The sequence below is a fragment of the Zingiber officinale genome, chromosome 5B (genome assembly GCF_018446385.1).
Source record: "Zingiber officinale cultivar Zhangliang chromosome 5B, Zo_v1.1, whole genome shotgun sequence".
NCBI classification, from domain to species: Eukaryota; Viridiplantae; Streptophyta; class Magnoliopsida; order Zingiberales; family Zingiberaceae; genus Zingiber; species Zingiber officinale.
The window spans coordinates 125,075,700-125,089,030 of record NC_055995.1 but is presented as its reverse complement, the minus strand read 5'-3'; positions in this window follow the sequence as shown (position 1 = coordinate 125,089,030).

The window sequence follows — 13,331 nt, the reverse complement described above, 5'->3', positions numbered from 1 at the left end:
CTCCTGCGAAACTTAACACGTTCGACCCAAATCACCTTAAGTTATTAATTCCATTAAATATTAATTTCCATAATTGGTTCCCAGTACTGACGTGGCGAGGCACACGACCTTTTTGGATATGGGAACAACCACCACCGACTAGACAAAACCTTTTATGGAAAGACAATATTTAATTTCCTAAAATAACTTTAGGTTAACTGAAAAGAACAATCAAATCACAAGGAAAAATAAAACAAAAGAACACAACATCGAAAAACATATTCGAAATACTAGAATCGTAAGCCTATTGTATTTGGTATTATTTCCATAAACAACTAGTATGATGTGGAAAAGGAAAAACTACTAGTTATACCTTCTAGAAAGACCTCTTGATCTTCTACCGTATTCCTCTTCTAACCTCGGACGTTGTGTGGATAACGATCTTCCAAGATGAGAAACCACCAACCACCTTCTTCTCCTCCTAGCTAGGTTCGGCCACAACAAGAAAGCTTCACCAAGGAAGAAGATTAAAACACCAACCAAGCTCTCCAAGAGATGCTAGCTTTTTCTCCTTCTTCTTCTTCTTCTTCTCCAAGTAGTATCCGGCCATCGCAAGAGCTCCAAGGGGAGAGAGAGGTTCGGCCACCACAAGAGGAAGAGAGGGAGAGGATGATGGCCGGCCACAACACCAAGGAAAAGAGAAAGAGAAACAATAGAGGCTGTAACCATGAAGGCACCCCCACCCCTTCTTTTATATTCCTTAGCCTTGACAATTTAGGAAATTTAATTACAATAAAATTTTCTTAATTTCTTTGACAACAATTAATTAAGAAAAATTAAATAAATTTTCCTAATTATTTGTATGTGGCCGGCCACCTCTTGTAGAGCAAATAGGATAATTTTAATCAACAATTAAAACTTCCTAATTTGTCTTTGGAAATTTTTAAAAAAATAAAATTTCCCTTTAAAATCTCTTCATGGTTGATAAAAAGAAATTTTCATAATTTTAATTTTACAACATGTGAATAATTTTTAAAGAGAAAATAAAATATCTCATCAATCTACAAATAAGGAAAGAGATCTAATCTCTTTCTTTAATCTTTTGTAGATCTTTTACAAGAGAGATATTTTAATTTTAATTCTCTTTAATAAATTATTTCTTCCACATAATAAAAATTAAAATTAAAATTCTTTTTTAATTTAATTTGGCCGGCCCCCACTAGCTTGGGTTCAAGCTAGGGCCGGCCACCCCAATTTATACCTAGGCCGACCTTAGCTTGATTCCCAAGCTAGCTTGGCCGACCCCCTATTGGTGGGTATAGAAGGTGGGTATAGGTGGGTATAGTACTCTATAAATAAGAGGCTACGATAGGGACCGAGAGGAGGAATTGGTTTTGGTCTCCCGATAAAATTAAGCATCCCGTGTTCGCCCCGAACACACAACTTAATTTTATCAATAATAATTCATTTCACTAGAGAACTATTATTGAACTACCGCACCAATCCCAAATTACATTTTTGGGCTCCTTCTTATTATGAGTGTGTTAATCTCCCTGTGTTTAAGATATCGAATGTCCACTAATTAAGTGAGTTACTGACAACTCATTTAATTAATATCTAAGTCCAAGAATAGTACCACTCAACCTTATTATCATGTCGGACTAAGTCCACCTGCAGGGTTTAACATGACAATCCTTATGAGCTCATCTTGGGGACATTATCAACCTAGATTACTAGGACACAGTTTCCTTCTATAATCAACAACACACACTATAAGTGATATCATTTCCCAACTTATCGGGCTTATTGATTTATCGAACTAAATCTCACCCATTGATAAATTAAAGAAATAAATATCAAATATATGTGCTTGTTATTATATTAGGATTAAGAGCACACACTTCCATAATAACTGAGGTATTTGTTTCTTTATAAAATCAGTATAAAAGAAACGACCTCATAATGGTCCTACTCAATACACTCTAAGTATACTAGTGTAATTATACAGTCAAGATAAACTGATACTAAATTACACTACGACCTTCTAATGATTTGTTCCTTTCCATTTTGGTCGTGAGCTACTGTTTATAATTTATAAGGTACTGATAACATCATCTTCTGCATGTGACACCACATACTATGTTATCTACAGTATAAATTAATTGAACAACTACAACTAAATGTAGACAATTTTACCAAATTTGATTCTTTATTAATAATGAATGTTTACAAAGCTTAGGCTTTCAGTATACACTCCAACACACTGGTCTCGGACCAGCCTATCGGATATTTCATCTCCCCCGTTCGGGGTCGAGCAGCTTTCACGGACCAGCTTATCGGATATTTCATCTCCCTCGTTTGGGGTCGAGTGGTCTTCACTGGTGTCGGACTAGTATATCATATTTCTTTGTCTTCCCTGTTCGGGGTCGAGTGATCTTCACTGGTCTCAGACCAGCTCAGCGGATCTCATATCTCCCCCGTTCGGGGTCGAGAGGTCTTCATTGGTCACGGAGCATCAGAGCAGCTTATCTCCCCCGTTCGGGGTCGAGCTATCTCCAATGATCGTGAACAAGAGTATCTCCACTTGTTTCGGGCCAGAATATCTCATAGGCTCTGCGCCCGCTCAGTTCACGACTTTTGCTTCCGTGCGTCTTCGATTCCCAGGCTACACCTCCGTTCAGCTCACGGGCGACGCGCCTGCTCGGCTAACGACTTTTGCTTGCGTGCGCTTTCGGTTCATGGGCTATACTCCCATTTAGTTCACAAGCGATGCACCGGCTCGGCTCATGACTTCCGTTTCCGTGCGCATGTGATTTTGCGGGCTATGCTTCTGCTCCGTTTTCGAGCTCCACTTCCGCACGACATTACCTCATCGCTCGTTCGGTATTCGCCCGGGCGCTCACTTGTCGTTCGCCCGATAGCTTGCGTGGCATCCGCTCGGCACTATTTTTCGTCGCTCGGTCGACACTTTGGTAGCCACCTGATCCTTCGCCCGATCGTCCACTTAATCACGTGCTTGCTTCGCTCGACATCCTGGTGGTAGTCAGGTCAGCATTTTATGGTCACCATGTCGACATTTCGAGATCACCCGATCACATTTTACCGTCATCCGACTAACATTTTGCGAGGCACGATTTCCATTCTTCCGATCGCCGGTCGGCATCTTCGCGGTCGCGCGCTTGGCATCGTCTTCCCGACGTCTTGTAACGTCACGACCCCTCGGCCCCTTGGGCGGCCACACTAGCGGCCCAACTGGCGGCCCCTGATGGTCCCTTGGGCAGCCACAATGGCGGCCCAACTGGCGGCCCCTGATGGTCCCTTGGGCAGCCACAATGGCGGCCCAACTGGCGACCCCTTATGTCGTCATCCGACGACCCTCGGCCGTGCCGTTACTCACTAGGTCTTCCCACCCCTGGCCAGTGGATTTTTACCTTCCCCAAGATTCGAACTCTAGATCTCCAGGTTAAATACTAGAGTTTATGAATCCTGGTAGCTCCGAGGGTCGTCGGATGACGACATAAAGGGTCGCCAGTTGGGCCGCCATTGTGGCCGCTCAAGGGACCATCAGGGGCCGCCAGTTGGGCTGCTAGTGTGGCCGCCCAAGGGGCCGTGACGTTACAATAAAAAGGCGTGTGGCCGCCCAAGGGGCCGAGGGGCCGGGTCCTTACAATAAAAAAGCGCCTTTTTATTGTAACGACCCGGCCCTCGGCCCCTTGGGCGGCCACACTAGCGGCCCAACTGGCGACCCCTTATGTCGTCAACCGACGATCCTTCGGCTGTGCGGTTACTCACTAGGACTTCCCACCCCTGGTCAGTGGATTTTTGCCTTCCCCAGGATTCGAACTCTAGATCTCCAGGTTAAATACTAGAGTTTATGAATCCTGGTAGCCAAGTGAGTGCCTAAATTGTCACGCCCCGAGGGAGTCTCTGTTCGAAGAAATTTCGGCAGCACCTTGCCTGTACGGGTGACAATCTGAAATATTTCTACAGACACAATATACCTCAGCCACAGGCGGCTGGAATATACACACAACCACGCAGTTTATATTTAGATCTAACAGCCCACTCGGCTGTACCAAAACCAAACACGGTGAAAATCCAATAGACAACACATGCAACTATAACAAAGACTGCTAGCCGGCTAGGCTTACACCACACAACAACCCAACACTCCGGAAACAAAACCGGAACACAAAGCTAAATACACACATATCATATACCAAGATAAGAATAAACAAAATGCGGAGACTGGTCTTCCAATGTGACGTGGGGACCGGCAGTCAGGATACTCCAAGCGACTCCATAAACAACCTGGTACCTGAAAAAGATAGTGTCCACGGGGGTGAGTTCAATAACTCAGCAGATACCTAGTTGACATGTATAGTAAGCTATAACAAATGGTAATAACTATGGAGTACAGTTTCCTGGACAAAAGCTGGTAATGCAGAATAGAAAAGGCTGAAGAGAACTGTACTCACCAGGGCCTCCTATCAGAATAGTCAGGTCGTCAGACCGAGAGCATCATAAATCCTGTATGCATGTCAAACATATGCATCCATCCAAATGCAGCATATAAATGTAATAAACACAATCAGTAAATGCATATGATGCAAATGACATGGTCACCCCTGACGCCAGTCAGCCATCTCACACACAATGGTGAGACCGAGTGGGTAGGGCTGTGACAACCGTGCACTCTGCTGTCACTGCCCCTGATGAGTGACCGAGTGGACGGGATGCTGTCGGAGTACACCTATCCTCCTACCCCAAATCATAAATGGGGGAGCTCAATGCTCTCATCTCCCGGTACACGATAACGGGGAGGAAATCTCTGCCGGCTACCACGCTGCGTCACACTACCCATGAGCGGACCAACGGAGCCAAACAAAGTCCAACCGCCTGCCGGCTACCACGCTGCTACACTAAAACCAGCGGAGCCAAACAGAGCAGAACTGTCTGCCGGCTACCACGCTGAGTCACCAGACCAACGGAGCCAAACAGCAGAACTGTCACACACCTGTCTGATATACCACTAACCCATGAGTGGTGATGTGCGCGGATACATGTAACTGGCGATGTGCTCAACAATGGAGTTGACTATCGCACAGCATGCAATCATGCGAGATGATGCATGACACTAAGCATGGCAATATCCTGAACAGTATAGCAATATCCATATATATATATAATGTGTATCATAGGGCAATGAACCAACTCAAAGGTACACAGATCAGATAAGGTATAAAAACCTAGATCCTGAACATAATAAACACATGGTTATGTCACTACCCCTATAAGCATGTATAATCAGGTAGGTACTAACATGCAGTGCATAATAAGTAAACAAAATAAGCATGTAACAGATATCGGGTAGTGACCAACCGAAGCAAAGACGAGCATAATCATTACTAAAGGTTATAACCTACTAAACATATCAACATGACATTATCAAAGATAAGTCAAGGTACCCGCCTCAAATATCGCGCGTGCCAAAGGAAATCCCACGTAAGGCAACTCATCGCAAATCAGAGTCCTGTAATACATGATATACAGATTTAGCTAATTACATATAAATTAATTAGCTAAATCAAATCTCCGAGAAACTAACCTAAATCCACATCCAATTATAAACCCTAATTGGATCATCTAACTCCTCCCCCACATCTGATAATCATTTCTATACTCTGAATAGCAATCATTAAATCATAAATCAACTAGTGATAAACTAACCATATAGTAATCCATATCATCTCCAATTCAACACATACCTAATTCATCTAGTAATTATCCAATCACTCATGAACAATTTACTACAATATGCAAATCAATTCATAATCTACAGCGAAGAACAAATTGTTACACCTTACCTCAAAGATCAAGAAGTGGAGATCACGAGTTCAACCAAGCATTCCACCAGAAAACTCTATTCACATGGATCATCACTCACCTCAAAAGATCCCCAACCCCCTTCAATCGAACCACTGATGGCTCTATGAACTGCTTGGGAAGGAGGAACAAAGGAATCGGTCGGCTGTGGAGATCCTAGGGCACGGCGTGGAGAAGGCCGGCGCTGTCCCGCGCGGTGGCGGCGCTGATCAGAGGTGCGGCAATGAGGAACAGATCTAGGGCAGAAGAGTTTGGCAGGCTGCTGACGCTCGGAAGAGGAGAAGAAGGGCTGACGCTAGGGCTGAGGAGGAACGACACCCGATGACCAGTGGCGTCGGAGATCGGAGCGGCATCGGCTGTAGCGACCGGGACAACACGAGAGGGAGGCGTCGCTTCCTGATCTCAACAGCCGAGATAAGGAAGAAGCAGGGGAAGTCGCGCGCAATGAATCGAGCTAGGGCTCGGCCGCAGAGGGGAAAGGTGTCACTAGGGCACGCGAGGAAGGGGAAGAAGGAACCGCGTGGGCAGTTTTGCGGTTAGGGCATGGGATCGGGAGAAGGAGGCTTGGCGTCGGGTGCGTGAGTTCGGCGGTGAGGGAGTGAATACGGCGATTGGGGGAGAAAGAAAAGAAAAAGGAAAAGAATAAAAATAAATAAACTTTTCCTCGCTTAAATGGGGTAGCCTAAACAGGCTTTCCCCGGCCCCATTTTTATCCCCGTAAACTCGTTCATATGGTCTCCGAAAAATTTTAGAAAAATTTCTAAAAATTCCAAAAAATTCCCTTATCACTATTCACCATTTTTTCAGTATTTTACACGTCTATCCACCCGATCCGCATCCTTCCGATCGCCCGGTCAACATCTTCGCAGTCACGCGCTCGACATCGTCCGTCTGGCGTCTATCCACCCGATCGGCATCCTTCTGATCGCCCGGTCGGCATCTTCACGGTCGCGCGCTCGACATCGTCCGCCCGGCGTCTATCCACCCGATCGACATCCTTCCGTTCGCTCAATCGGCATCTTCACGGTCGCGCGCTCGGCATCGTTCGCCCCGCGTCTATCCACTCTATCGCCCGCTCGTTAGCCCGGTCAGCATTTTACGATCTATTGGTTGACATTTTCTCGGTCGCCCGTTCGGCATCGCCCGCTCGTTCGCCCGTTTGCTTAGCACCGCTACCGTCTCTCATGCGACCCCATTACTGTAGTGACCGCTGGCGTGACATTATACGAGGGGTTCAACGATTCGACTCTGTTATCAAGAGTGATTCAGTTTTGGCGATGGACTGTCTAGTCAGTCGGACTCGGGCCTCCTTCGACTAGACTTGAAGGGGAGGCTTGTGATTCAGATGTAGCTGAGGGCATAGGAGTCATTAGGGAATCAAGGAGGGGCATTTCGATCTTTTGAGATGGGGAGGGTTTGGGTTTTAAATGATGGCACTGTTCACCAAGGAGGGGAAGTTGGGTGCTTGGGTTTTCCGCCGTCGCCCGGAGGAAAGAAAGGAAGCCTTCTTCTTCTTTCCTTGTCGTCACTACTGAAGGAGGGCCGCTGCCACCGAGCACAAGGGGCATCTTCGTTTTCTTTCTCACCGCCACCCTTTTCCCTGCCCGTCACGCCACAGCCAGCTACCCCGCCCAGCTCCTCGGCGGTCGCGAGGCGAGCTTGTCAGTCATCCTCGCGGTGCTGGTCGTACCGGCACCGGTCAGCGCGCACGACCTGGTCACCCACCTCGCCGGCGTCGACTTCCGCCTCGGCTTCATTCGCTACGGCCTCCAGCTAGCCCTCGTCGAGCTCACCGTGCCTCTGCTCTTCACAGCTGTCGTCTCTAGTGGACGCCATCACCTTCCCGACAACCGCCGCCACCTCCTCCCGCCCGATGCTACGGGCCAAGCACGGCGGCCAGCTCACCGATCCACTTGAGGGCGCCCCCCGGGGCCAGGGTACGTCATCGTTCTCATTCTTTTATTCATTTCATCATCCTACTATTCAGCTGCTTATATATTCGTGGGACCCGCCTCGAGCATCAGGGTACCAGGGACCGAGGCAACCCGGTCGCTGGCTGCAGGTACTGTTGACCAGAGGACTTCTGATGACTTGGTCAACATAGAAGACAACTCACCAGCCGGATCATAGAGATGCGGTCAACATTCCCGACGCGTCATTCCGGCAGGTTCGTCTTCTCAGCTTCCCGACAGGAACATATTTGGCGCCGTCTGTGGGAACTTCGCCTGATCTGGAACGTGAAGATGGACGACGCTGAAAAATTCTGTCATGCTCATGACTTTGGTGGGTTTCAACGAGTGTGTCATATTCTCCTCACTCCATGGGTATTCGGGAGTCGAGGAATTGAGTCAGATCCTCTGTTGGACGGCAGGTCAGTTTTTCCATTGTATTTTCTCTTTCGATCATAGGATCTGCCATAGTTCTCCGATCGAACACTCCTTTGCCGATCGGCCGGGCTTGTCCTATATTAGAGGCACAAGCTCGATCTCGAAGACTTCCGTGTCGATCGACCGGGTTTATATTTGCGAAGACTCCCGTGCCGATCGGCCAGGTTTATATTTTATTAGAGCCACGAGCTCATTGTCGAAAACTCCCGCGCTGATCGGCCGGGTTTGAGTTATATTAGAGCCACAGGCTTCATTGCGAAGACTTCCGCACCGATCGACCAGGATTATATTTGCGAAGACTCACATGCCGATCGACCGGGTTTATATTTTATTAGAGCCACGAGCTCATTGTCGAAGACTCTCGCGCTGATCGGCCAGGTTTGAGTTATATTAGAGCCACATGGCTCAATTACGAAAACTCCCGCGTCGATCAGCCGGGATTATATTTGCGAAGACTCCCGCGCCGATTGGTCGGGATTATATTTGCGAAGACTCCCGCGCCGATCGGCCGGGATTATATTTGCGAAGACTCTTGCGTCGATCGGCCGAGTCTGAGTTATATTAGAGTCACAGGCTCTAGAAGTCGATCGGCGACTATAAACCTCAGAGTCGAGCAGCGACTATAAAACCTAGAGTCGAGCGGCGACTATAAATCCCAGAGTCGAGCGGTGACTATAAATCCCAGAGTCGAGCGGCGACTATAAACCCCTGTGAAGACCGTCGAGCGGCGACGTTAAAACCATGTCTCCACCGACGGTCCAGCGACGATCTTAAACACGAGTCTCCACCCACCAGCTTATCAGAAGCATCTATCTCCAGCTTATCAGCGCATCGTATTTTCTATCTCCCCCGTTCGGGGTCGAGCGGTCGTCACTGGTCTATATGTTCCTGTCGGGAAGCTGAGAAGACGGATCTGCCGGAATGACGCGTCGGGAATGTTGATCGCATCTCTATGACCACGCTGGTGAGCTGTCTTCTATGTTGAGCAAGTTATCAGAAGTCCTCTGGTCAACAGTACCTGCAGCCAGCGACCAGGTTGCCCCGGTCCCAGGTACCCCGATGCTCGAGGCGGGTCTCACTAATATATAGGCAGCGAATAGTAGGACGATGAAATGAATAAAAGAATAAGAACGGTGACGTACCCTAACCCCGGGGGGGGGGGGGCTCAAGTGGATCGATGAGCTGGCCGCCGTGCTTGGCCCGTAACATCGGGCAGGGATGATAAGCTGTCTCAAATTAGCCCTCTTCGATATAAAATATAATGATGAATAGGAATATCATATGTAAATGTAACAACCCAAATTTCTCCCTTCCGAGTCCCAAAAGTAATTTAGAAATATTTAAAAATGTTATAGAAATATTCTAGAGATTTTTAGGAATTTTTAGAGTATTTTTATGTAATTTTTGGAGTTCGTTTAGTATTTTTACAAAGCAAAAGAAGTTTAGGAAAAATTCGTTGAAGGCGAAGTTCGAACCCACGACCTCGGGTCAGGCTGACCCAAGCAAACCGGCCCAACCAGCTGAGCTACAAGGTTTTTGTTAACCTTATAAGGAAAGAATTAAATTTATAGCATAGTTTTGATTTAACCCTAATATAAGAAAGGGAATTAGGTTTTGATTTTCCAAAAACAAAACAATTCCTCCCGAAATTCTTTCCTCTCCTTCTCCCTCGCGACGGCGCCGTCTCTCTCGGCGGAAACCAAGAGGAAGCTAGGTTTGGTTTTTTTCGGCGCCGGCGAAGCTTTGTTCCAGCCATCCTTCATCGGGGGTGGTCATCCCGACGGAGAAGAACTCACGGGCACAAGAAGAAGCCGACGATTTTGCAAGATCCGAGCCCTTCAAAAACCCTAGAAGCCTTCTCCTTCCTCCTTCTCGGTTGTAAGTGCAAGAACAAAGAGTGAGTTGCTACTCACCTGCAGTAGGAGTAGTTCCCTTCGATTGGTTTTCGAAAGAGTTTTGTCTTTGAAGATTCCTGCCGTGAGTATGGGAAGTTTTTAAAACCAGCATGTTTGTTTTTATTCTAGCATGTTTTCAGACCTTTCCTTTGCTGTTTGCAAGTATTAGCAGTTTCTCTTTGCTTTGTTGTTGTGAACATGTTTGCAAGGATTTTAGTTGCTGCCGAGTTTGTGCTTGCTAGGAATTTGGTTCCTTTTATTTTGAATCAGGTAGTGCAGTATTTGGATGGCTAAAAGTTTAGGAGTAGCAAGTGTTTCCTTTTTTTTTTTGGTTCTTGAAGATTCGGACACATTGTAGAAGTGTTCCAGCCTTGATCCAATATGCTTTTGGTAGTCTTAACACTTAGAAGTGTTGAACAGATTAGGATGGTGTAATAGAGTGGATTTAGGGAATCCCTGGTATGAGTTCGCGGAGGGGTTAATTAACCATGCTAGCTTTGTTTTTTTTTAGAGGAGATTTCTGATAGTTTGATTTCCTTTATAGCTTACTGGACCAGCATGTGTTTATTAAGCATTTAAGTTTCAGTTTTGATGTATATACATATATATGCACATTGAGTATTATGAGTTAGTTTAATCTGTTGGTTTCCTTAATGATAGATTAATGGATTTATTTAGAGCAGTGTACAGGATTGACTGTACTTAATTCCTTGGGTATCTAAAGCAAGCTATTAATTCTGTATCTTTTGGAAATGAATAAGTTGATTAGATGTTAACAGCATTGTGAATTTAGTTTATATAGATATACATGAGTAGATCTTTTAGTTCCCATTTGCTATTGATTTCGGGTTCTTTTCTTTTGCTGTTTTCAAGCATGAGCAGTTTTAGTTTTCATTGTTGTTTAGTATTTCCTGATGAAGCATGATATTCTGTTAATTCCATGCAGCAACGATTCCTTTATTTTCTAGATTCTATTGCATGCCTAGTAGTTGAATTGGTTTTACTTTCACAGCATGCTTAAGTTATTCTAGTTTCCTATTTGCTATTGGAATAACATGAGCAGTTCTATTTTTATAGCATGCAGATTTTTATAAGTAAAGTATGCAGATTTTGATAGGCTTAATATGCAGATTTTTGTTAAGCTTTGCATGCAGATTTATGTTAAGCTTTGTATACAGATTTTCAGTACGTAGGGTGTGTTCTAGTGCACACCAAGTGCTTGATAAAATGCTTAGCTCAATATAATGCTACAGTAGGCATTTTAATAGCTCAGTTAATGCAGTAGAAGCATTTAAAATAACTTATTTAGTCTTGCTTCAGCTTATATGGGACTACGGTCCAATGGGTGGGCTCCCACTGTCTAGGTTCAGATAACCTAGTTCTAGGTTCAGATAACCTAGTTAAAGCAAGGTAAGAAAATTAGCTATGAAATCAGTATTTTATTTTCAGCAGTGGCACTGTACTGGATTAGATATCCATTGGGTTGGGCTCCCACAGTCGTCCCTAGGTTTAGATAACCTAGTAAACCCTACTAGACTCGGAACTTGCAATCCCGGGTTTAGTTAGGGATGCGCGCACAGCAAGTACAGTTGCCGGGCCCATCAGCAGCATGATTACTATTTTGATCTATTATGTAAATAGTTTTCAAAACTTCACAAATTAGTTATGTGAATACAAGTTAGACTCAGTTTAGCATTAATTAGTTCAGCTAATGTATCAGTTCAGTTTCCTATTGGTACACATGATAGTTCTATGATTAGCTGTACATGTTCAGACCAGCGCCTAAGCCGCCTAGGCGGGACTAGGGCCGCCAGGCGGATTCCTCGGCATCCCTTGTTTCATGTGGACTGTGGACAATGTCATATGCAAATCTAAATGTTGTCTTAAACAATTTCATAGCAATGAAGATCTAACTATGTATGCTGAAATAAATACATACTTTCCAATACCAAAAAATGAAAAACTATAAAAGAAAACTAATAGTTTTGTGCAAAGGAAATATACTAGGCTCAATAAATATGAGTAAAAGAAACAATTAACATGCAGTAAGTTATCATAATCATATAGTAAACAGTAGAAGTAGAACATTGGAAAATAAAAGCAATAGTTCAATTCAAGATTACAATGCATTGTGAACTAGTAACACTAAGCAAAATATAATTGTTAAATAACATAAATCATGTCTTAACAAAATGAGTTCAAAATTACACAACTAATAATATCAAAATAGACTCATATTTATTCTGCTTCTTCTTCTCCATAATTTTCAATAACTTGTTCTTCATCGGACACAAACTCAATATCATTATTGTGATCCTCGTCTTCTTCTTCGGATTCAAAGTCATCTTCATGAAGTTCTCTCACTCTAGAGCTTCTTCGGGGTTGCAGATTTTCATCTGCTCCACTTGCTTCATCAACCATTTGCCAAGTGAGCCCGGAACCTAGTTCAACTTCATCATCTTCCCCACCATCCACAATCCAACCTTGTGCATTTGAAGCATCTTTTGCAAGAAGGACATCAACATTTCTTTCTTTTTCTCTTTTTTGTTTGTTCAACAATCTAGCATTAAATTGGACAAATACTAGATTGTTCAACCTGTTGGCATCCAACCTATTTCTTTTCTTTGTGTGAATCTAAAAAAAACAGAGAAAGTAAATACCATAGTCAGTACCTGAATATAAAGTATAGACGTTAAAAATTATAACTAATTTAATTAAAGAGTAGATGTAAAGTTTAAACTTACTCTTCAAACGTACTCCAATTTCTTTCACACCCGTATGAACTTTGTAGTTAATGAAAGTATCCTCAACGCCACCCTTAGCAAGTTGTAGGTGAGCCAGATGACTCCACCACGACATCGATCAAATGTATCATCATTTTTCATACTTTTGCCAATGTTTTCCAAATAACTCTTTATTTTCATTGGAAATTCCTTGTTAATAATCAGATTCAGATCTAACTCATCGGCATGCAAAGTTTGCATTCAAAATCCCCATCACCTCCCCATAAAGAGCAATCAATGTAACTGTCTTCTAGTAAAATAAGGATTCAATGTACGCATCTGACATCCTTCATTTTGATCAATAATGACCTATGAGAATGATAATCTGATTCCATCGCTATTCGTAGCCCACCTCCGACATCTCTTTCTTGAAGAGCCCCCAAAACCATCACGGCTTTCAT